Source organism: Camelus dromedarius, chromosome 15, assembly GCF_036321535.1.
Source record: "Camelus dromedarius isolate mCamDro1 chromosome 15, mCamDro1.pat, whole genome shotgun sequence".
NCBI classification, from domain to species: domain Eukaryota; kingdom Metazoa; phylum Chordata; class Mammalia; order Artiodactyla; family Camelidae; genus Camelus; species Camelus dromedarius.
In genome coordinates, this window is record NC_087450.1 from 1,972,114 (window position 1) to 1,997,748 (window position 25,635).

General features: G+C 41.9%; 1 long non-coding RNA gene across 2 annotated transcripts in view; it reads left to right on the plus strand.

Moving 5' to 3' along the window:
- LOC135323021 (uncharacterized) overlaps positions 1-25,276 on the plus strand; it is a 50,000-nt gene extending 24,724 nt beyond the window's left edge. The window contains exons 2-7 of one of the 2 annotated variants that reach the window (XR_010384099.1): positions 2,160-2,345; positions 2,906-3,045; positions 4,253-4,312; positions 4,848-5,072; positions 11,726-11,849; positions 23,764-25,270. This is a non-coding gene — a long non-coding RNA (uncharacterized LOC135323021). Of the gene's footprint in view, positions 1-2,072; positions 2,346-2,905; positions 3,046-4,252; positions 4,313-4,847; positions 5,073-11,725; positions 11,850-23,763 lie in introns of those variants that run through there. The other variant, XR_010384098.1, reaches the window with a different exon arrangement.
- The last annotated feature ends 359 nt before the right edge of the window (positions 25,277-25,635 follow it).

Below are 25,635 nucleotides of genomic sequence, written 5' to 3' on the forward strand. Positions count from 1 at the left end.
GGCTGTGTTACATCCTCACCAGCAACGGCTGCGACCTCTGCATCTTCTGTGTCCTCATTAGTGTTTGTTATTCTTTTTTTGATTATAACCTATTGTAGTGAGTGTGAAGCGGTTTCTCCTAGTGGTTTCGACTTCATTTCCCTTACAGCTAATGATTTTGAACATCGTTTCGTTGAGCTTATTGGCCATTTGTATATTTTCCTTGAAAAATGTTTTTCAGATCCTCTATTCATTTTTTAATTGAGTTGCCTTTTTATTGTTGAGTTGTAGGAGGTTCTTTTTGTTTTTGTTTTTGGTTTTTTTTGGTAGATACAAATTCCTTATCAGATAAATGATTTGAAAAAATTTTCTGCTGTGTGTTGTTTTTTCACTTTCTTGATGGTGTCCTTTGAAGCAAAGTTTTAAAATTTGATGAACTGCTATTTATCTCTGTTTTCTTTTTCCTTGTGCTTTTGGGGTAATATTTAATATCTGAGGTATTTTATTTAAACTTTTATATATAAAATAACTTAATTATTAGGACCGTTCTAGGAGACGGGTGCTGTTGTTTTCCCCAGTCTATGGATAGGAGACTGGGATGCAGAAAATTTCACTGACTTATCAGTGTCAAAGCTACCCAGTGCTGTGGGAGTTCAGACCCTCATGTTTGTCCCCAGCATCTGTGCTCTTCACCACCATGCTCCCCTCCTTCCTGGAATCGTTAATGAAAAAGTCTTTCCTTTTTGATTTCTTGTTAGTTTTTGTTTTTCTCATTGGGGCCTCATCCCCTCATTTTCCTTAAAGAGATCAGTGTAGGTTTATTTTAGGTCTCATGTAGGCAGAAGCATTGCTATCAGTTAACTTCTTTATTACTCACTCCCCAGTGATGGCTGTTGCTAGTTGACCTAATGAAGTCTTGCTTTAGTCTTTCCTTCTCATGACACTAACAACAGAGTCATGACTTACAGAATGCTCAAAGAAGAAAGTACTTGATTGATTTTATTTTGCTACCCAATCAAACCAATCAAATAAAAACCCCAGAGTTGACACAGATGGTAAGCCCTCCAGAATAGGGTCACTGTCTTCCTTGTGTTTCATTTGTTTGGTCCCAGTGTCTGGATAGTGCCTTGCTGTACAGCAGTTTTGTTAGGATACAGTGCTCGTGAATCATTGTAAGGACAGAATTTTGACAACAGACTGTGCTGTTCATTTCACGAGGGAAAAGTTAATATAGAAATACTGCTCAGATCTATTTTAAAATTAAGCTTGGAATTTTGAGAAGAGTTCAAGAAACCATACAAAGATCTTTTTCACTAATTTTAGATCTATATTAGACACGTTATGGTTACAAAGTAGAGTACCTTATCAAGTAGATTTGACAAGAGGTGTGTATTATTGATTATTTGTTTTAGTTGAAATATTCTACCTGGGATAAAATATTCAGTGCCCATAAATGAACAAATATGTTTGTATTTCTATGCAACATAGGAGCAGACTTCATATGTTTCTATATAATATATATGACTGTGTGTTTTAATCTGTCTTTCAGTGTTTTTATAGTTTTTCAGCAATGTTGTAACTTTAGAATTATTCTAAGAAAATCACCCCAGATTCTAGTGCAGTTTGTACTGTGTATCCTGTCTTATGCATGGGATTCCACTGTCTCCTCAGGGAGGAATTTCCTCTTCTATTGAGTTAGTATCAGAGTTAAAGGAACTGTGATTTCTAGGCCTTTGCTCTCCATGTGTTTGCAGTTGGCTGTCAATCGTGATTTTCCCTTTCTTGAGTTTTCATTGTTTAATTAGAATTTTTGAAACTAACTATTAATATGTTGCATCGGTCTCCCTAGAAACTTGATGTGTTTGTGCTTTTCAGTTTTCAATTTATGAAAAATGTAAATACACTCTTGTTTTTATGTAGTCCTTTTTCACTAGATATTTGTTTACCTCTTTATAGTTAAAATATTTTTTTCCCAATGAATGAATCGGTGTGCATGTTTTAAAAGATACCTTACTTTTTATTTTTCTTATTTTAACAGTTATATTCATTCTAGAGAACTTAGAAAATACGGATAAACACAGTAATAACTTCACAATGGCCTCTAATCTCACCTAGAGATACAGTTGTAAGGTTTGAAATTGAGAATTACAAGTCCTCTCACATTGTTCTTCTTTTTCAAGTACGTTTTGGTTACTGAGACCCTCGAATTCCCATATGAATTGTAGCAGCAGCTAGTCAGTTTCTGCAGAGGAGCCCGCAGGGATTGTGATCGAGACCACGTTGAATATACGGATCGTTCTGGGGAGCACTGCCATTCCAAGAGCGCTGTCTTCTGATCCAGGAATGTGCGTGGTTTGTCTGTCCAGGTATTTAGGTCTTCTTTAATTTTTTTTTAACAATGCTTTGAGTTTACAGAGTTATTTTACTTTTTTTTTTTTTTTTTTTGCCTTTATACTGAGGACAAGTGTGCCAGGTACCGGGATCAGAAGTGTATTTGAGCCCCGCCACTTGCTGCCACCATGGTCGCTGCACTCTTGCTTCACCCTCTCTTCAATCTTGCACAGAATAGGACCTCAGTAACTCTCTCTCTCTTGAATGATTATATGCTTGTTGGATGATGCTTGAGAGTCCGTGTGATGATTTTTTTCCCCCAGCCTTTCCCCACTTCTTTACTATGCCCTTTCTCTTCCTTTCCTCCAGCCTGGGTTTCAGTTTACCTGTGGCATTGATTTTTCTTGCCTGTAGACATTTCCTTTCACTGGTTCACGATAATTTTACACGTGGGCTGTGTAAACTTGCTAGATGCCAAGAAAGAGCCAATCTATTGCATGCTAGTATTTTTAGAGTGTATTATTGTTTTATCGATTGAAATTAAGTCAGGGTGACCCCCTGAGCCCTCCCGTGAGCTGTTTTTGCCTTCCTACAGGTGATAATGCTCTGGTTGCTGAATGTGCCCTCTCCCCAGACTTGGTTTTGGAGTTAAGTCACCATCAGTGGAGCCCTCTCTTTAAAAGATGAAGAAAACATTTGCTCCTTCTCCCTGGTTGGGGACTTGGATGAGATGAGGTAACAGATAAAGAATGGAGCCCCACCTCATTCTAACACCCGCTCGTACCGTTCCTTTCTCCACGGAAAAAGAGTACAATTCAACAATATAAAGATTGATTGTGAGCAAATGAGATAGACAGGACAACCGATCATTTATTAAATATCCTTTCATGCCAGAGACAAATGTATTATACACACAAAAAGCACACAAAGCACGGTAGTACCGTGATTACAAATGTGGGTCCGAGTTCGAGTCCTGCTCTGGAGTGGCCAGTCCTGTGAGATGGAGAACTGGTAGATCGGCTTAGCCTCTCCCGGGCTTGTTTTCTGTCCTGCAGAGATGGGGCTCGCTAGGCGTCCCTCCCCCGTAGACGTGATGTAGGGTGTAAATGATGCGCGTGGGCAGCCCGAGCACAGCTGCTCATTCCTCATAAGTGCAGGAGAGCATAGCTTTTGTGGTGACAGCTTTATAACAGCCCCGTGTAGACTCTCAGTGCTCCGAAGGGATGCCTTGTGGTTTGGAGATGGGATTCTCATTTCTGTAAATACCCAAGGATTGTGTAATTGGGCCCTGCTGATTTGAATCTATTCTTTAGAAAGTACATATTGTAGATATATTTTTCAAGCATGCATGCTTTTTTCTTTTATTATTTATAGTTCTACCCTCTCATCTCTTGGTGTGACTTTTCATGGAATCCAGGAAACAGCCCTAAGCCACCTGCCTCTTCACACGTCTCCATGGCGGTTTTCTTCCCTGACTAGAAGAGGGTTCTGCACAGGAAATTTTCTTTCCCCTTTTCTTTCCCCTTTTCTTGGAGTCTCTCTTTTTGTCTGCCCATCTCTCACCTGTCCATCTGTCCATTTATCAACCCACTCATTCTTCTTACTTGTTCCAAGAAGCATATTAGGCAGCTTACAGAAGAACAGATACCAAATAAACAGGTGAGAAAATGGGGCCAAGTTCAGACAGTGAGGCTAGGAGGCAAGCTTGTGTGATGGTTGCAGGTGTGAGACACACGCGTCTGCCCTGTGACTTATATGATCGAAAGCAAGAGTTTACCTGATGCTCCCAGCAGACACAGGGTAACAGAGTTTGTGGGAGATGCTCACTGGCTGTGAAATAAATAAGTGGATGAGGAGAAGCCCAGCCTTTCCAGCTACTAAGGCTTAGGAGAATATTTTGAGTGTCTTCAACATCAGAGTATTTCATCTTTTCTTTTGTCAGAGTTCTACATATAGTTGGTTACATTCTGTACCTGGAAATTTCTCCAAAACTTCTTCCCACGTGAGTCCCATGACTCGGGAATGGGGTGGTTCTGCTCATTGACTGGGGTTGGCCAGCAACCGAAAATGACAGCTTCAAAGGAGCCTGGGATTTGTCAGTTATGTTTTGTCAGTACTGTAGAGTTCAAAAAATGCTTTCACAGTATCTCTCCATCTGAGGCAGCAGCGTGCTCCCTTACCAGCATCAGGAGCTCAGGGCCACGGGATGGTGGGGGCTGACTGCATTGCCGTCAAGACAGCTGAGCTAGCCACTGCAGGTGTGGTTCTTTTACGTAAGGCATTTCATGTTCTTTACTTGAATGTTTCAACAGGGAGCTAATTAACTGAGTTAATTAACATTTAATAAATATGAAGTTTTGATGAAAAGACGGTTATAGGCAGAGTATAAGTTGTGAACACTTTGAAAACCGTTTCATTACTGAAATTTCAGTAAGGGAGATACACAGTTTATCTTATTTATGCCTCTCTTTTAAAGTAACAAAGAAACAAGACAGAAAAGGCAGAGGATGATTTCTGTTATTCCTTTCTGCTTGCAGGTGCCCTCACCTCCAGTAGCATCCATCCAGACACCAGAACTGACACTGGCCGTGCTCAGAACTGCCTCAGCCCTGAAGACACAACTGACAAATAGAAGGGGGCCACGCCCTGTTACAGCAGGTGCTCTCACTTTGTGGATCCTTATGTAACTGAGTGGTGTTAATCAGGATTGCCCGTTCTACATTGTGTGGCGCTGCTGCGGTGTCTCCTAGTTACTTGTTTCTGTAAGTATTCATGTATTATTCCCCACTGCGTGGTACTACACGTCTAAAAATGCTTTTTTCAGTTGAAAAATAATGTGCATTTAATATAATATGTCTGAAAAAAGGGGCAAAAGTGTCTATCCTGGTCCCGCTACTCAGAGATAATAATTAAGAATTTAACATTTATTTTCTGTTCTTTTTGTCAGTGTGTATCAGCTCTGTCAAAAAAACCAGTGAGCACTCTGTCCCTGTTTACTGTTCGGAGACCTCCATTTTCCATCCGGCTTATTACATGTTTTTCTACAATATTCTATCTCCCCTGGCATGATTTTTAAAGACGAGTGTAGCATTCTGTCTTATGGAGGCATCGTCCATTTTACTTCGGACTTAAACTTTTAAATTCCAAGTATACTTAACTGAAATACTGAAAAGAGAACTGTGGTGGTACAAGAAGGCCACTAACTCCCTTCCCATTATCTCCTGAGAGTAAAAGCTGTTGAAAATTTGGTATATATATTTCATGACCTTTATGCCTATGAGATACATATATATACACATATGAGAAATCAATGTATAGGTGTGTGTATATATGCTTTATTTAAAAATGAGACCATACTATATGTTTTTCTGCAGCTCGCTTTATTCACTCAGGGTTATATCATGGAAGTCCTCCCACTCCAGACTCACCCGGTCCTTTCAGATAGATTGGAGGGGTCTCCTGATGTGCGGGTGTCGTCTCTTGTCCACGGACACATTTGGTGGGAGAGTGCATGGACAAGGCCCTGGACCACGGCGAAACGCCGGCTCCCTCAGCGCCCGCAGCTCGCTTTGATTTACCGCATCATTGTCTTGATGGTGGACAGTTAAGTTTTCTCCATTTTCCACTGTCAGAAAGAATGTTTGAGTTGCATCCTTCTTGTACAGACATTCTTGTGATCTTGTATGTGTATTCCTTTAGTTAAGGCTCCTGGAAATTTAGTCCCTGGATGTGACATTTACATTCATCACAGACTCCTTTCAAGTGACTAGAAATTCCTTCTCCATTGGGGAATGAAAAAATGCACAATTACTTATGTAACCAATTCTCTATCGCTGGATATGATTTCACTTCAGTTTTTCTTCCCACCTTTGTAAACAGTGCTGTGTAAATGCCCTGATGGGTACATCTTTTTGGACTGATTATTTTTTTCCTAAAGGAAACAATTCCTAGAAGTGGAGTTGAGTCAGTGTGTATGTACGTTTTTCAGAGCTTACAAATCCATTGACATGTCATCCTCTGAAAAAGTCGCTCATGATTCGTTCTCCCACAGATGGACACTAGCTAGAATACCTTTAAAATATTTGCCAATATGATAAGCAAAAGTGCTTTTTCATTGTTTTTGTTTGCATTTGATGACCAGTGAAGTTTTGAGCATTTTTCACTCATTAGCCATTTGACTTTTTTAAAATGAATGATTCCTTTTGTCCTTTGCCCACATTTAAGTGAGGGAGCTTCTTGTTGCTTTGTGACAGCTTTTTGTATGTTATGAAAATTAACTTCGTGAATTCATCAACATGTATCACAGAGCATTTTCTTGTCATTTCTTTCCTTTCATTTTGTTCAGGAAGTTTTTTGATTTTTGTTGTGGCTCAAACTATTCTTAGGATAGTAAATGTCTTCCTTATGGGTTTTATCTTTGACATTATTCTTAGAAATACTCTCTTATAATGGAATAAATCTCTTCTGTAGGTTTTTTTAATCTCTAAGATGGAAATTATAATAGTACATGTTATAGTGAGGAGAAGTTGAGTTAATAAGAGCAAAGAGTTGTATTTGCTGTTACTAGTACTTTTTAATATTTACATCACTATCTGCAATTTATCTTGTGGTCATTATGACAGGAATAGAATTTATTCTTTCCAGGTGATTCTCTGTCCCAGGACAATTATCGAATTCATAATTTTCTCTTTGATTTGAAATCCCACCTGTACAAAATACTTACATACACTAGAGTCTCTTTATGAGCTCATGGTTCCCTTCTGTCAATCTCCTTTCCTTACTCCAGCACCATATCTTACATATTGTAAAAATTTATTTAATAACTGGCAGTCTGATTTTTTTTTTATTCTTTTCTTCCATCCCAAATTTTCTTGTCAAGTATTATGACTTTATTATTCCTGAAGAATTCCAAAATATTTTGTTCAAGTTAAAAAAAATCAGATTGGAATTTTCATGGGATCTTTTAGTAAGTTTTGAATTATTCTTAGGAGAACTTACATCTTTACAAAACTGCTTTCCTCCATGCAATATGTTTATGTCTCTACATTCATAACTCTTACTTTAACCCTCAGTAAAGTCCTGAAGTTTCTCCGTTTAGAATATGGGCATTATTTTTGAATTTATTCCAGTTTATTGTTTATGTTTTTGTTAATTTTGTAAGTGAGAATTTTTTGCTATTATATTTTTAAATGCTTAAAACTGACATTTAGAAAGGAAGATTCGGTTTGTCAATACTCACTTTGTAACTTGTCATTTAAAATTGTAAGTATTAAGTACTTGTTCCAGAATCCTTTCTTTTCTGTTTTTAAAAATTTGTTTCCAAGATTCTCAAAATGTTCATAGCTAAGTAGTATAGGTGGGGACACAGATGGAGAGAGGTAGTGTGGCTCACGTACAAACTGTGAGCATTTTCATGGCTGCCTTTAGGCTGGAGAAGCCGCAGAAGAACCCAGGTTAGACCAAGGGTGGCTTTGTATGCACTTGAAAGCCAGCTTTCCTGCCTGTATGGTGAAGCCTTGTGGGCGTGACAGGTAGATGATCAAGGTCTGATCAAGGTCATTGGCTGCACAGAGCGCTGTGTCTGTGAGAACTGGAGACCATTACCATGGGAAATGCTTGGCGCCAGGAACAATGCAGGGGAGCTGGGGAGCCTGTGTGTTAAGGATTTTCCAGCCCTGGGAGTTGGGAGATCAGACTCTGCATTCAGATCTGAGTTTGAATTCATCCTCTCTTGTTTACTGGTCCTCTGACTTTTGGCAAATTATACATCCTCTTTGAACTCCTGTTTTCTTGTCTCTCAAAACAGGAGAATTACAGCCTGGTGCTAGAGTGTTTGATCAGTGTAAATGATTTGTGTCTATAAGATGCCACGTACAGTCACAATCTCAGTGAGAAATGGGCTGTCGCCTCTTCTTCTGCAACTCAGTGCTCGATAAGACATCGGGGGAAAGCCAGTCCCTAACTTGTATGTGATGCAATGAGGAACAAAATTAACGTCTTGCCTTTCCCTAGCAGTATTCTTACTTCTTTGCTTCATTTACCTCTTTCTTCCTTTATTTTCCCCTTTCACCTCCTCCACCAAAAGAGACTGAGTCTGTCTCAGAACACTACATTCAAATTACTTTAAAAGTTGGCTCATCCCCATGAAATTACAGTGAAATTAAAAATAATCTGTACACGTCCCAGACATGATTATATTTGAATTACACACACACACACACACACACACACACACACACAATCAGGCTACCTCCCATTTGCTGAGGGAGAAGGACCACTTTTTCTGAGTTTTCATTCACTGAGCGTGAGAGCAAAGTTTCTTAAGCAGAAATTCGCCTGGCTTCTTACATGGTTTTTTAAATTGGATTTCTGCTTTGTGTCCACAGAAATATTCTCCTATTAGGAGAGGGGAAGTGGAGACATAGATATTCTGCTGAGATATTGGTGTCATCATATTTGAGTTGGAAAGGACTTACGACAGCATAGAGTCATAACTTTTTATGTGTGAGAATCCATGACAGTGTAACTTGGACAAGAACCCGGGTCTTCTGTCTTCATGTCCAAGGGGATGAAGAGGCAACTGGGTGGGGGATGGCAGGGATCCTTGCTTGAGTTCCGGGGTCTTGCTAGTTTCCATTGTTCAGCTGCCTTTATTTTATGTCCATGTGGCCTCTCATGGGAAGGTCACTCTATCTTGATAGATTGAGTTTCTAATCAGCAAAAAGGTCTGGACCCATTCATGGTTCCCAGAGATTTTCTGCTGACCTGCTGACACTTTATATACATGAGACCTAAGAAACTGCTGGATATAAAATCCTTATTGTTATCATTTGCCCTCGAGTTCCACAGGAATGGGGTGCTGTCTCAGGCTGTCTAAGGCCAGCTCTGAACAAAGATAGGGTGATAGGCTGTGCAGCTGGACACTCCCCAGTCGAATGGGATTTCCACCTTAGTTTTTAGAATCAGGAAGATTAGTTCAAATCTTGCCTTTACCAGTTATTAGCTTTGTGACCTTGAGGAAGAAACTTTACTTTTTTGGGGACAAATTTTCTTTATCTGTAAATAAGTTCAGTATTTATTTTAGGGTTTTTGTTTTAGAATTGAATGAGCTAATTCCCTCATTTATTCCTAAAATACTGATCACATGGTTCTATGCTGGTGACTTCGTGGTTGATTACTAAGGGACTCAGTAGTGAGAATGTGGGTGAGGCTCCCTGGATAATAGAGCTTATATTCCAGGATATGCTTGTAAAAGACTGGATTGCAGTGGATTTTTAGTAAATGTCCATTCCTTTCCTAATCCCCATTGATTGTGTATATATCTTTATACTAATATATGAACAATTTTTTATTGCAATTTAAGTCTTTTTGTAGTATTTAAAGTATGTAGCTATAACAAAAATACGTGAAATAAAATGATTTGACTTATTTTCTTTTCAATAAGCAAAACAAAATAAAATAGAAAAGAAAAGAAAAAGTTCTGAAGGAGAAGAAATAATTTTATTTCCATGGAATCGACACCCTATGTTAGGTTTTTCGGTTGTGTTCTTAAACAGCATATAAAATTGACAGGTTTTGACTTCAGTGTTGATAGCTGGGTGAGTATAGTTTCTTTTTGTGGTTGTCTTTGATGAATTATTTGCACTAGATCATAAATAATGTGCATGTTACATATTGGAAACGAGGAAACAGTGGAGACATACTACCTCCAATGCAGTCATTTTGTTACCGAGTCCAAACTCATTCTGCTCACCAAATGACAGGCCAATAAACTGGGAGATGAGGTGTTGGAGCAAGGAATAGTGACTTTATTTGCAAAGCTGGCAGACCCAGAAGATGGCAGACTTATGTCCTGAAGAACCATCTTCCCCAAGTCAGAATTGAGTCTCCTTTTATACTAAAAAGGGGCTGGGCTGCAGTTGGTTGTTGGAAACTTCTTGTTGTATGAATTGCTTGTCCTTTGAATCTGCTGTTCTTGCAGCTGTCCATGTGGATCAAATCATGTTGCCCCTGTAAAACCTCCAAAAATAAAAGTTATTCTCTATTTTGCAACTTGCCATCTCTACATAAGTGCAGATTAGTTAGCATCCTTCAAGATCACGGCCAGGAGAAGAGGCTGTCCTGGATATTTCAGTCTAAAGGCAACTTTCTTTTACAAATGGTGCAGAGATAGCAAGTCTGAGCCTAGAAAACAGGGCACAGGGTTAAAGCCAAAGGAACAGACCTAACATGGGGTCAAAATTGTTCTTTACTATTACAATTCCCTTTTCCGCTTCATAGATAATTTTAGTAAGAAACATGAGCAATTTTGTATTTTTGCTTCTTAATAACCGATAAGTGGGCCAACTATATTTTTGTGAGCAGGGATGCTGTGCGGGCATAGGGGTCACAGCAAAATCTTGTTGGGGGTGGCCGACCCTGGAACATGTCTGATGCCCCGTGAGTGTTGGTGAGGGTCCCCCAGCCAGTGGCTCTCTTCAGGAGCCAGCATATGGGCATTGGTATCTGGAGACCTCATTTTCGGCTGCAGGAAATTTTTTAGATACTGCGATTGAAAAATCACTCCAGCTGGGGATAATTAGGGAAAAAAGTAAAAGGAAAAGGGTTTGGAGTAGAGTAGAAGAGAAGGACATCAGATCACGGAGCCTGAGTGCTTGGCAGCGGGGCTTCGGGGGAGAGGGAGCAGAGGTGGGGAAGGGCCTGGCCCCGGAACCAGCTCCTGCACCTGTCCCCGTGCCCAAGCCACATAGCTTTTAATTGGGCCACCTCTCTGGGCTGGATGTCACCCTGGGCAGAACCTTGAGAATCGAAGGTAAGGGGTGGGCAGCACTCACCTAGGGGGTCACTGTGGATTTCGGTCAAGTCCACAGTGCCTTTTCTGGTCATGTGTCTTCACTTGTCCTTTATCTCAGGATCTGAGGAGGAGGGGAAAGGAACTCAGGTAGAGATCCAGGAAGATATCCGACTGTGTTAAGAGAGGACAGACACAGTGACACGGGGAATGAGGACACTTGCAGCAAAGTAAAATTACTTCACAACTATTGCTTCAGAGTTGCAGGTGTGAGAGAGCCTAAGCCTGTCTCAGAGTGCAGGGGACAAGTGGAAAGGAATGGCAAAATTTCCACTGAAAATTGAAATTTTGTTAAATAGCCTGCTAATGTTGCTTGTATCACTTGAATGAATGCAGGCATATTTATGTGGGTATTTATAGGTTCACTCAACCACACCAGCCCCTCTTGCCCCCATCGGGGATGGGCTTTCTCAAGCACAGTGCCCCTCCTGCTTGGGTGGGCCACGCTGCATGTCCTCGCCTGGGGCCGGGCTGCTGCAGGGCACTGAGTCCCCGAGGCGCGGCCTGGGAGACACGACAGGAATATCTCTGCTTTCGACTGAGGACCTCCTTTTCCCCCTGCAGTGTAAGAATGCCGGTGACTCAGTTAGAAGCATGCTCCCAAGCTGTCCGTGTCCTTGCCATTCAGAAGCGGACCCTGGAAGCTTCCGAATTTCTCCAGAATGCGTTCTACATTCACCTTCGGCAGGTGAGTGTATGTCTTTACACAAGTGGAGGAATTACTGCCGTTTTCCTGGAACTTACTCACCACTAGTCCATCTGATTTTTCTGTGCTAGGATTCAGTATGGCCTGCTAAAATATCTGGAGTCAGATCTTGAAACACTGATGAAGAGGATCATTTATTTTATTTCTATATATGATAGCCTTTTACTTTCAAAATTCAGAATTTTTGGTTCTTTCAGGAATTTTTGGGGGGTTGGTGAAAGAACTTTGCTCTTACCATCTTTGAGACCTGTTGCTTTGTGCCTCTCACCTGTCTTCTGTCACTTGTGAGGCGATTCCATTTGTGACCCTGTCCGGGTTGTTCATGTTATAAAACATATAGTCTCTTAAAGTACAGTCCCTTTTACTCCGAAGACATTCCACAAATACTACTAAAATCTGGGTGTGGTTTTAAGAAGACAGAATCATTAGAACATGTACTTGCAGGTTGCTAGTGCAAAATCCCCAAATCAATAGTCTAGCTCAACATCTATAATCTTTCTAATCTACCTTGGATTTGTATGGATAAGTGAAGCAGTTTGCTAAGAAGTCAAGACCAGGGTTAGAATACAGGCTGGTGTAGCTCAGCAGGTCCTCCTGAGCCAGTGCTGTGCCAAAGGGTGGGGCTGAGGGGCAGAGGGCTGGGCCTTGGGGAAAGCGGAGGGCCAAGAAGGAGGGGGGTCCTGCCGTTCCTGAGCTCAGAGTTTCATGGCAAACACCTTCACCAGGTGAAAAACTTGGAGTTTCTTCTAAGAACAGTAGGTTTCAAAAGAGTCATAAAAGCAAGGGAGTGACAATATCCCATTTCTGTCTAGTATGGGAGAGAGGCTGTGGGACCACTTGGGAGACTCGTGAGTCCAGGTGTGCAGTGTTGGTGGCTTCCACCTGAGCGGTGGGACAGTCAGTGGGACAGTCACTGGGAAAAAATGAACAGACTTTAGGCATGTTTAGATGGTAAAAAGGAAAGGATGAATGATGTCTGTGAAGGTAGGATGGAGTAAGGCCCAGGTTTCTGGGTGGATTAATGAGGTAAGTGATGGTCCTGCTGTGCTCTGAGGAGGGAAAGCTGCAGAGGGAGCTCTGGGGGAAAACTGATGAGTTCAGCTGTGCGTAAAGTGAAAGGCTGTTCGATGTGTGGTCTGGGAGCTCAGGTGAGAGCCAGTAGCGAGTAGCGGGAGGGGAGAGAGACTGTCAAATCATTTTGTGAGTATACAAATAATTATGATTAATGATACACTTACGCCTCTACATTCAGGATTTAAAACCCATTAACATTTTGCTATATTGACTGCAGAGGTTCCTAACTTTTTTTTAACAAAAATAAAATAAATAGAAACAAAATAGAGGAGTTAATGAACATCATAGAGTTGATGTGTGTCCTTGTATGTATTTTGATACCTCATCTGTTTATAACCATAATCTATAAAAAGTTAACTAGTTTAACATAAGAGTTAAACAGAGGGACGTGACACACAGTGTCGGGGCTTGAAGCTGATCTTCTCAGGCAAATTATGTCGCCTCTCTGTGCCTTAGTTCCATCTTCTGTGACTGCCCCCGGGCCCCTCATCACAGCTGATTTCCTAGACTAGATGTTGGGAGGGAGGCTGCTGAAGGGAGTAAGAAGTGGCAACTGCTAGGGACACTGAAGGGAGACACAAAAAGTGATTAAAGCCGATAAACTCAGTACAAACAAATACTCTCAAAAGAGAAAGAATCCCACAGTGTTTTGAGCCACTTAGCGTATGGGAAACAAAACCACGTGGACCCAAAGCTCTTGAGCATGTGAATATTGTGGGTGGGAGGGTGTCATCAGAAAAGGGTTGAGAAAAGGCCTTTTGGTTTCCCTTGACGTTTCCAGTAAGGATGGGGAGCAGAAGAGAAAACCCCCTGCTTCACAGTGGAAGCTGCTGTTTTGTGCAAAACTGACCAAAGGTTGGAGACCAGTCATCAGCGGTGCTGGCAAATGAAGAGACTTCGGGATTGGGTGGGGCACTTGCTGCGACTTCCAGGTGACCTGCTGGCTGGGGGCTGTGTGGCGGGCAGTAGGTTTGCAGGGTGACCCGGGCATAAACCCTGGCTCTGAGGCTGCTGCTCTGACTAGCAAACCTGGGCACCCGCAGTCCTAATGGGGCAGCACGGGATGTGGCCTGGGACACCTGCCATGCTGAGGGCGAAAATAGGGCTTCCCTAAGGGGGTGTCCCTGCGGAGAGGGGAAACGTCCTCCTGCAGGGGAGGAAGAGCCTCTGAGCAGGGTGCTGGATGCACAGGCAAGACCACCCTGAGCACGGAGGGTTTGGGGAGCTGGAAGTCACACAGTGTCCCGAGCAGCCTTGTTTCTGAGAAACTAGAGGGAGAAGAGGCTGAAAAGGCAGGCTAGTGTCAGACACTGTGGTGGGTTATGAGTGACAGTAAAGGACTGGTCCGGCAGGCACGAGAGAACCCTGTGGGCGTCCCAGCGGGGGCGTCACACCGGAGGGTGTAGCTGGGATACAGACTTTGCCACTTATTAGCTGTGTGACTTTGAGCAAGATCACCCCACCTCTCTCTATATATCTTCATCTGTAAAATGACACAGTGACAAGCTCGTGTCATCAGAAGGCTTAGTTTAGCTCTGATCCTCTGTGTCCAGTCTTGTCAGTGCTTCCCTGCAAGGTTCTGCATTGGCTGCTCTTACCCTCAGATGGGAGGGTGTAGAGAGACATTGTAGCACCTGACGGCAGGAAGGGGTTGCTTTAAAAACAGACATGTAGCCGCCTGCAGCTGCAGGCCTGCAGGCAGTTTGATTGATGGTCCTGGAGAGGACTTTGGAGGCCTTAGCATTGTTTTAAGACTTGTTTTCCCTTGGGCCAGCATTTGCCTTTGCAGATTAATGTTGAAGATTTGGGCTTCTTGCAAAACTGTCTTCAGAGAGGGTTATATACGTAACATATCGTATAAAATAAAATGCTTTTATTTAATGTGTGGGACTTTGCAGCTGTTGGGAATAGCTCTGTTGGCCTGGTCTCCACGGAGGACACTAGGCATCAGCAGAGCATGCGGGAGGGCAGGCAGCTCGCCATGCTGCTGCGGGGTGTTCTCCCCAGCACGGCACTCCGCTGAGTTGACTCTTCTCTGAGTTTGGTTGCCAGATGAGCAGACAGCAAATTAATGAGTTCTGGTTGGATTGTATAATGACAGGAAGAAAGAGGGTCCCGTAATTTTTCTGGACTAGAACATGCTTTTGGTTCCTGATCCAGTGTGTTCCATTACAGAATTGATGAGTTGTGTCTATTCTGGGACTTGTCGACTGAAAGAAATGTGTAGCCTGAAAGTTTAGAGTTATGCTTTATTTGGCGGGATGACTCAAGCCGGGATGACAGCCTCTGAGATCGCTCTGAGGGACTGCTCCCAAGAGGTTGGGGAGGAGCTAGGATATATAGGAACTTTACAACAAAGACCAGGTAGTTGGAACAATAAAACATTGTTTGTTATCTAAAGAAAACCAGGTATGTCAAGTTAAAGAGTTTAGTGATTTTCTATGTATCATTTGGGCTCACTGGATTCATTCTTTAGACAAGCACCTAGCTATCTAGGGCAAGTATCCTGTCTTTCCTTATTCTCATTCTGTTCAGAGGGCACTGTTGTGAGTGGCTGTAGAGGCTGGTCTTCAGGCCTGTCCTTGCTGGGGGATGGCGGCCACCACTGATGACTTGGTTTCAGCATTATTTGTTTACTGACATGGTTGCAGTATTTTCATTCACATTGTAGTATTTTCATTCACAGACTGATTGTGGATAATCTGGAAACTTGGAAAGGAACCGAGATAGAATTACTGCAGGTACCTTCTACTTTAATATTCTGTGTACAAACATAAACACGGATGAAGCATACATTTGAATTTGGTGGTGTAGGGAAGGGTTTCTGCACATTACAGGAGAAGGCAAGGCAGAATTCCTCTACTTTGTTGGCAGGGATGTGGGTCCACCTGTCTTTTCTGTAGCGGTTTCTGAGAGCAGTTTATGGTAACTAACAAACATTGACAAACGGTGGCACACATTGCATTTAAGAGCTGGCCTGTGCAAACTTGTGTATTGGGCAGGTGGATTGGAGAGAGATGTAGCCCAGGCCTGGGCTCAGATACAGGTTTAAATCGCCATTTCCTCACCAAAGGGCCTTGGACTAGAGTGTAACCTCCCTTAACCTGTTGGTGAATCTGTGAAATGTGCATTATAATATTTGTTTCTTCCTGGGTTTGTTGTAAGTTGTAAACAGTATTATAACACTCATGAAACACTTAACAAACAGGCACTTAGCAGTGTTCACTCTGTCTGTCCACCCCGCTTAGCGTGTGTCACAGCCGTAAATGTAGCATGTGCCTGTTGAGGATGCACTGGTAGCCCCTTGAATAGGTTGTGAATTTGGTGATGTCCTTTAATCCTTGAAACTCTATATGCCATGGGCAGTTATTTTCATTGACAGATGAGGAATCTCAGGGTAAAGAAGACTGTGTAATTTGCTCAAAGTCAGACCATAATTTTGGGTGCTGGGGCCTCGGTTCAGCATGGGCCCCTGGGCCTTCTGCCCTCTCTGTTCAGCCCCAGAGCCAGACGTGGGGTCGCCTGTCTCCCAGCCCAGAATATCCAGTAGGCAGCAACACAAACCTGGACCTGTGCTGCTTAAGCAAAACTCCGGAGGGGAGGCAGGTACTAAGGGGATAAATGTAAAAACTGACGACTGCAAATTGTGATCATCTCTGAGAAGGAAAGGAACACGCCTCGCCACGCAGAGCTGGGAGCTTTCCCTTCGGGGCTGCTCTGGGGGCGTTCATCTCAGCTAAACAAACTCCAGTCCTGCACCAACGCAGGAAGGCAGGGCGCGTGTGACCAGGTTGACTTGGCCTCGTTGATCATACTCATTCCCCATTCAGCGGCAGCTCTTACGGGCACTTACCTAGTAAACAGATTTTGGCCATAATCATAACGCACTTTGCTTGGTAGTTTTATTGGCCTCACATTTGAGATGAGGTAATTGAAGCTGGGGAGTTTGTTGCATGCCCGTGATTACTTTGGAAATACCCCCACTGGTCTTTCAACCTAGACCGGTGTGGCTGTTATATCCCAGCCCTGTGAATGATATCGTGTAGCTTTTACCAAATGGTGGAAATGACTGACATTGATTTTTCTTAATTCGTAGGAAATGGTATGTGACAATAAGAGAAAAAGGTAGTCAGAAATTGTTTGGAAAACTAGAACAAAATCCAATTCTTCCCCAGCTGGGGAAGCGTACCCAGTGTCACTCACCCCACTCACTGCCTGGCATCTCCTCCCTGCCGACTCCGTGTTCAGAAGCCACTCTGAGCCTTTGAAGAACATTTTGCCTCATGACACTGTTGACTAGGACCTGGGGCCTCTCTGTCCCTGGTTAACTCTCTCTTCAAAGCCAGTTAAATTTTATGCAGGCTCCTCAGCTCAGATATAAGAATAGCCTCTGTAAACTTCTTGATGCAGCTCCTTAGTGAAGATCTTTCGAAGGAAATCTAGCCAAAACCTGGGAGGTATGCACACAGTGACTGCAACCTCAGCACTTTGTGAAGTTCAGAATCAGAGGGGTGGGAGACTCAGGAAAGGCTTTTTAAGGTAGAAAGGGGAAAGTGAAAGGACGCAGGCTTTGTGAGACTGAAGCATCTCGGTCCCAGCTAGCAAGGCAGCTGCGTTCAGGATGGTATGTGAGGAGTACAGAGTTCTCACAAAGAAAGAAGTGGTGGGATGGGAGGGAGGACAGATAGATTCTTTACTAGGGAAGGAAAAAGTGCGCTGAAAACTTCCTGGTTGAATAAGAGGACTGTGACATGATGTGCTTGTATTTTGGAGAGAAGGGTTTTGTGGGGACAGGCCTAGGAGAACGCTGTCTGGCTAGGGGGTCAGCACAACAGGGAACCACAGAGAACAGGGCCGACCTCAGGGCCCCTGCTGGGGGAGGGGCTGCCCGCCATTTTGAGCCCTGGGGGCTGCTTCTGTCCCTTAGCTGGGGCCTCAGAACTCCCTTCATATCCCAGTCCTTTTGATACAAGAAAACAGATGTGGGGCATGAGAAGGGCTGTGTCCCAGGCTTTGGTTGAGCCCCTGGAATGTGCCCCACCAGACGTGGGTCCTTGGCTTCATGCAGGAAAGATTTCAAGAGCAAGCCACTGTTGAGTAATGGTAGATTTATTCACAGAGACACATTGAAAGGCAAGAGAAAGGCCACGAGTTGTGGGGTTCGGGTGCTCAGATTAAAAGTAGGTACACACTCCACAGACAGATTGTGGGCCTTCTCGGAAGAGGGAGAGAGAGTGGTGACCGCGAGGTGGCGCTGTGTTGCTCGTTTTCTTGGGCTTGGTGGTTTCATATGCTAATAATTAGACTGAGCAGCCTAAGGGCAAGGGGCTGGGATTCCCAGGGAGTTGGCCATTTCCCACCCTGTGACCTTTTGTGGCTAGCCTTGGGTTGGCCATGGTGCCTTTGGGCATGTTATTCACCATGTTACTATTACAATGGGTGTATAATGAAGCTCAAGCTCTGCTAGAAGTTATATCTCTTCATCTTGAGCCTCAAGGCCTATTGGGGATTGAATCCTTCACCATTTTGATGTTAATTGTTGTGGCCTTCCTTGAATGGCTGTGCTCTGCCCCCTTCCATCCTGTCTCACTGTGATGACACAGAGAGAGCAAAGGCCGGGCCCTACCCGTGCTCCTGCATTTAACAGGGGGAGGGGTGGTGTGGGCTGAGGATGACTCTGAGTGGTGAGAAGGATGTTTCAGATTTTCCCACGTGGGACATGGGGACGTGCCAGCAGCCACTGCAGATTGATCTCACGGGCATTATCGCTTGTGTCACTCATCTTTTCTATTTTATTTTTTTTTCAAGTATTTAATCTAAATTTAATATCAGGTTTTTTTAGGAAACAAATTTCTCTTTTTCTTTTCTTTGGGGCTCTTTAGGGGTTTGGTAATTAGGTGTATTTATCTGTTCGTGGAGGCCCTGGCACTTGAACCCAGGACCCCGTGCACGCTAAGCACACGCTCTACCACTGAGCTCTACCACCCGTCCCATCATTTACTTTTTGCTTTAGCTGCCAAGAATCTTACAGCTGAATTTCTAGTCGGCCTTTAACACTTACCCTAACTTCATGGCATTCATTTTTATGACTTTACCTTCCCCTGGTTTCATTTAAGTATTCAATCTCCATTTTGTCTTCACTCTCACTTTTGTCTTTTTGTTGTTATGGTTGTTAAGCTGTGTTTAAAAAAATTGTTTAATTTCTCTTTTAGCAGGAGGCTGAAAGTAAATAATTATGTAAACAAACTTATCACACTTAAATATTTTATACTTTCTAAGCTGTTTAGTAGTTACTTAAAAACCGAATTGAATACTAAAGTGATAAAATTTTTAAATTATTTTTTAATTTTTTATAAAGGTATAGCTGATTTACAGTATGATATAAGTTTCAGGTGTACAATAGTTGCACAATTTTTATTTTTATGTTCCATTTATAGTTATTGTAAAACATTGGCTATATTCCCTGTGTTGTAAGATCCATCCCTGTAGCGTGTTTATGTTAGATGGAGCAGTTTGTATAAGAAAGCTGGGTAACGCAGAGTCTGGGGAGTGGCTCTGTCTAACCCATGTTCATGGTCACCCTTCCTGTCAGAGCCCAGGCCCTCACTCCTCTCTGCAGGGGAGTGAGTGGAGGCAGCCCTCATCAGCGCTGGCACCACCCTCTGAGTGGCAGTGACAACAGTGACACTCTGTGGACATGCAAATTGTTGTTCCAGGATCTTTACATGCATTTCTGCATTTAATAATTAAAGCCCTCCTGTGAGGAATCATTTTATGTTTTTAATGAATAATACATTTTATTTTGATTTTGATAGACTTCAAACCTCCAGAAAATGTACTGGAATAGTACAATAAACGCTTAGAGCATTTCACCTAAAAGGGCACTATTTGCCCTTTTGTGTGTGGCTTATTTTAGTATAAACTTTCAAGGTCCATCCATGTTGTAGCCTCAATCAGTAATTTATTCTTTTGATTTGATAATATCTTTTTTCTTTTTTTGTTTTTGTCTATTTAAAAATATTTTCATTGAATTCTAGTCAGTTTATAATGTTGCATCAGTTTCTTGTGTACAGCACAACACTTCATTTATATAGAAACATACCTGTATTCATTTTCATATTCTTTTTCAACAGAAGTTACTATAAGATACTAAATATTTTCTCCTGTGCTATACAGTATAAATTTGCTGTTTACTCTATACATACTATCTGCAAATCTTGAACTCCCAATTTATTCCTTCCCACACCCTCTCCCCTCTGGTAACCATAGTTTGGTTTCGATGTCTCTGTGTCTGTTACTGTTCTGTAGATAAGTTTATCTATTTGTTTGGTTGTTTTTTCATTTTTTGTTTTTTTTTTAGATTCCAAATGTGAGCGATCTCATATGGAATTTTTCTCTCTCTTTCTGGGTTACTTCACTTAGAATGACATTCTCCAGGTCCATTCATGTTGCTACAAATGGCATTAATTTATTATTTTTTTTATGGTGAATAGTAGTCTATTGTACAAATATACTACAACCTCTTTATCCAGTCATCTGTCAGTGGACATTTAGGTTGTTTCCATGTCTTGCTATTGTAAATAGTGCTGCTGTGAACATTGGGGTGTAGGTGTCTTTTTGAATTAGGGTTCCTTCTGGATATGTGCCTAGGAGTGGGATTGCTGGGTCATATGGGAGGTCAATTTTTTGTCTTTTGAGGAACCTCTATACTGTTTTCCACAATGGCTCCACCAAACTGCATTCCCACCACAGTGTAAGAGGGTTCCCTATTCTCCACAGCCTCTCCAGCATTTATTGTTTGTGAACTTCTGAATGATGGCTATTCGGACTGGCGAGATGTGATATTTGATTGCAGTTTTGATTTGCATTTCTCTGATAATGATATTGAGCATTTTTTCATTTGCCTATCGGCCATTTGTATGTCTTCATTGGAGAAAAGTCTCTTTAGGTCTTCTGCCCATTTTTGGATTGAGTTGTTTGTTTTTCTTTCTTATGAAGTGTAAAAGCTGTTTATATATTCTGGGAATTAAGCCCTTGTCAGTCTCATTTATTGCAAATATTTTCTCTCATTCCATAGGTTGTCTTTTTGTTTTGCTTACTGTTTCCTTTGCTGTGAAAAAGCTTGTAAGTTTAATTACATCCCACTTGTATATTTTTGCTTGTATTTCTATTGCTTGAGTAGACTGCTCTAGGAGAACATTGCTGAGATTTATGCCAGATGTTTTCCCTATGTTTTCTTCTAAGAGGTTTATACTGTCTTGTCTACATGTTTAAGTCTTTAAGCCATTTTGAATTTATTTTTGTGTATGCTGTGAGGGAGTAGTCTAACTTCATTGATTTACATGCAGCTGTCCAGTTTTCCCTACACCATTTTCTGAAGAGGCTGTCTTTATTCCATTGTATGTTCTCACCTCCTTTGTCAAAGATTCAATGATCAAAAGTTTGTGGGACTATTCTTGGTAATTTTGTTTATCCGTTCATTGATGGATGGATATTGTTTGTAACCTTTGGCTACTCTGAATGATACTGCCATGAATATTGATGTGCAAGTTTTTGTGAGAATATGTTTTCATTCTGTTGGCTGTACAGTTGGCCCGCCATATCTGTAGTTTCCACTTCATGGATCCAGATGGCTGATTGTAAAGAGACTCAAACATCCTTGGATTATGGAATCCAGGATGGGGGGTTCCTGAAACCAACCCCTTGAGGATACTAAGGGATGACTCTACATGTAGGAGTGAAATTGCTGAGCCATATAACTCTAACCTTTTGAGGAAACAACAGACTTCTCCAAAGAAGCTGCACCATTGTCCCTTTCCAATGGCCACATATGAGGTATCTCTGCCTCCTGAACAATACTTGTTATTGTGCATGTTTTGATTATAACCATCCTGGTGGTTGTAAAATAAGATCTCATTTTCATTTTGATTTGGCTACTGATGCTGAGCTTCTTTTCATATGCTTATTGGCCATTTGTGTATTTTTTTAAATCCTTGGAAATTTTAAAAATTGGGTCGATTTTCTTTGTATTGTTCAGGTGTAAGCATTTGTTATATATCCTGAATACTAGTCTCTTATTAGATACATGCTTTGTAAAATTTTTCTCCTATTCTGCAGATTGTGCTTTCACTTTAGTTCTTTTAAACATTAAAACAATTTCTTTACAGGTGAGGTAATTAGATGTATTGATTTATTTTATTTTTCTTGCTAAGCACGCCCTCTATCAGTTGAGATACCCCCTTCCCCTGTCATTTCACTTTCTTGATGATGTCCTCTGTAACAAAAAGGTTTTAATTTTGATGAAGTCCAGTTTATCTGCTTTTTTCTTCTATCACTTGTGCTCTTCGTATTGTATCTAGGAAACCAAAGCCTATCCTAGGACCTCAAAGATTTATACTGTGTCTTCTTTTAGAAAGTTTATAGGTTTAGTTTTTACGTTTCTGTCTCTGATCCATTTTGAATTAATTTTTATTTGTTATATAAAATATGGGGGTCCAGATTCCAGATTCATTCTTTTGCCTGCAGATACCCAGCTTTCCCTGCACCATTTGTTGAATAGACTATTCTTTCCATGGAGTGTTGTTGGCACCCTTGTGGAAAACTGACTGTAAATGTCAGTTTTTTCCCCCTAGGATTTTATTGTGTCTCATAGATTTATTTATCCAAACTTATGCCAGTACCATACTGACTTAGTACTATTGCTTTTTAGTACACTTTAAAGTGAGTCATCCCACTTTGCTCTGCTTCTTCAAGATTGCTTTGGCTGTCCTGGGCCCCTTGCACTTCCATATGAATTTTGGGATCAGTTTTTCAATTTTTGCAAAGGAGTCAGTTGGAATTTTGATAGGGATTCCACTGAATTTGTAAATCACTTTGGGGAGTCTTAACATTTTTAACAATATTGTCTACCATTCCATCAACATGAGATGTCTTCCATATATGTAGATCTTTTAAAATATTTTGGTGATACTTCAAAATATTCAATGTACAAATCTTGTAAATTTTTATTAAATGTATCTCTCATTTAATTTTTAATGCTGTGGTAAATGGAAAGTCTGAGCTTCTTGAGGTAGGACTATATATCAATTTGTTTATTTCTAGGATTTCTACGCAGCAACTACCCTAGGTTTATATTTGCAACATAAATCTATCCACAACTCTTCCCACCCCCATGTTATAAGAAACCAAGACCCAGGTTAAGCTACCTGAACACCTATGTGGAAGTGAGAAATGAGACCCTTGGGTGGGGCTTTGTGAAGATAATACTGAGAGCTTATTTAGGATGGCTTCATCTTAATTTCTTTTAAACAACACTTTCGGTGTAGTCAGATATATTAAGAACATGCCCTTTTGATGTGCAGAGGAGCTAAGACTATTATCAAATAATTTCTAGAGAGAGTGTTGTACTTGAAATCCAATTTGCATCAATCTTTGAAGATTTATGTTTCAGGAGCTTTGACTAAAGAACACCTGTCTTTATTCATTAGTGACAATTAAATGCTCAAACAACATGTAATAGTCTGAGAAACTGCCCCCGCCCCGTAGTGCTGGGTGGCTGCAGCTGTAACCGGATTCAGCGCTTACCTTTCCCAGTATGCTTGTGCTGATCCGCTCAAAGTGGTTCGTCCAAAAGTGTGTCTGTAGTCTGTTGGACATAGCCATAAAACATTGAGTTAAGGTTGCTGGAATGCATTATATTCTTATTAATAATAAGTAAGCACATATTGAGTACTTACTGTATGTTGGGAATTGTCCCTCAGCCTCACATGAATATTATTTCTCTTAAAACCTCACATATTTTCTTGTTATTCTCACTTTACAGATAAGGAGACTGAGAATTAAGTCTTCTCTTTTTGGGTGGAGCTCATTATCAATGACGGGAAGTTGTAAGGAAAAAGATATTGATTCATCCTGAGAAAACATTTTTCTGAGAGTCAGCAGTGAAGAAGGTGGACACTGAAGAAGGTGATCATTGTTCGATTGAGACGAGCCCCGGTTTGTACGGAGTCAGCATCCCTGTCCTGGACACAGCCAGTGTAGAGCTGCGTGGTGGGTGAGGCGGCGATGCCGCGCAGGGAACGCAGATGCCGGGCCATTGGGCTGTGCTCAGGCCCAGTGGGGCTTTCTCCTAAGGGCAGTGGACAGTCATTGACAGATTTTAAGTAGGGGAGTGAGGTGCTCTCGTAGATCAATTTTGTCTTGTAGAATGCTTAGAAACATTTAGAAGGCTCCGCTGGAGGTGATGTGATGAGTCAGATTAGGGTAGCTGCCAGGTGTAGGAGTGTAGAATTTTCAAGTGGTTTTCAGTCCCAGTTTTGTGGCTCAGTAGCCGTGTCACTTTGGATGATGCACTCAAGGAAAAGAAACAATTTATCTAATCAATAAATGCAGTGATGTACCGACCTCCCAGGACTGCTGTGGAGATCCAGTGAGATAACGTGTGCACAGTGTGCAGCATGGTACCCAGCACAGAGTCAGTGCTGAGTCAGTGCCAGTGAGTATCTGATAGGACAGGTGTGGGTGGTGGGACTCGGTGACTGAGGAAATCTGGGCCCTGAAGGAGGGGTCCAGTCACATCTGTGAGTGATGGGCCTGAGCTCGGAGAGGCAGAGAGACCTTGCCCCCCAACCAGGGGCCCTGGGCAGGACGGCTATGGGAGGAGCACCATGAAGTCAGCTCTTTGCAGGTGGAGTTGGAGTTGCCCTTGCAACATCTAAGTGCAGTGTCACGAGCTCAAAGAGGAGGTCTGGGCCCCGGCTGTGTATTTTCCTATAATCTTAATCCCTGAGGACGCTGAGGTAGTGATCACTGAACGTGAAGACATACTTTACAGGACAAGTGAATAGTAGTATCATCTCTGTCATCAAAGCTCACATCTCTTTATTCATCACCCACTTTGCTAATTGGATACTTACAGAGCTCACTTCACCGACCTCCCATGGGCTCAGGCTCCACAGTAAAGAGCTGGTGAGCCTCCCTCCTTTCCAGAAGATGACACATTTTGCTGGTAGCCTTCTGTACCTCGCCAGACTTAGAATTTTAGTTTGTTGACTTAATTCTATTTTCTATTAGCCATCTCCTGACAAGAGAGACCTTTTACCTCATGGTCATATTTCAAATAGCTGTTACTGAGAATTGCTGATCTGATCCATAGAGTAAGTATTATATTAACCTTGTAGAGTACTTATCATTTTTCTGTCTTTGCCCTTTAATTTTGTATGCCCTTTCTCTATCCTATTTGGGGCCTTAATTTTTTTTAATTAAAAGATGTCTGTTTGCAGTTAAGAAAACAAAAGTAAAAATACACATGAAATTTAACATAGAAAATATCTAGTGTGTTTTCTGTCTCGGCAATGGAGGGTTGTAGAAACTTGTGAAAACCTTCATTACACAAGTTTCTTAAAATGCGGATTAAGAAATAAAACCATCCTTCCTCATCTTTCAAGCTGCACAGCTAATTGTCAAGAAAGTGAGGGGAAATCCTCAGAAGCCAAGACAAACCAGAAAGCAGGGATTCTGGGTGATACATGAGCCTTAGAAGCCCTGGGGTGCCTGTTGGCTCCTGTACTGAGTTTCAGTTGCCTTGACAGTAGGGCAGGAGGTGAGCCCGAAGCCTCTCACACTGGGAGTTGGATGACTGATCATATGTAAGGCCAAGCCCATTCCGAGAAGCATGGTTTACTTAAGGGTGAAC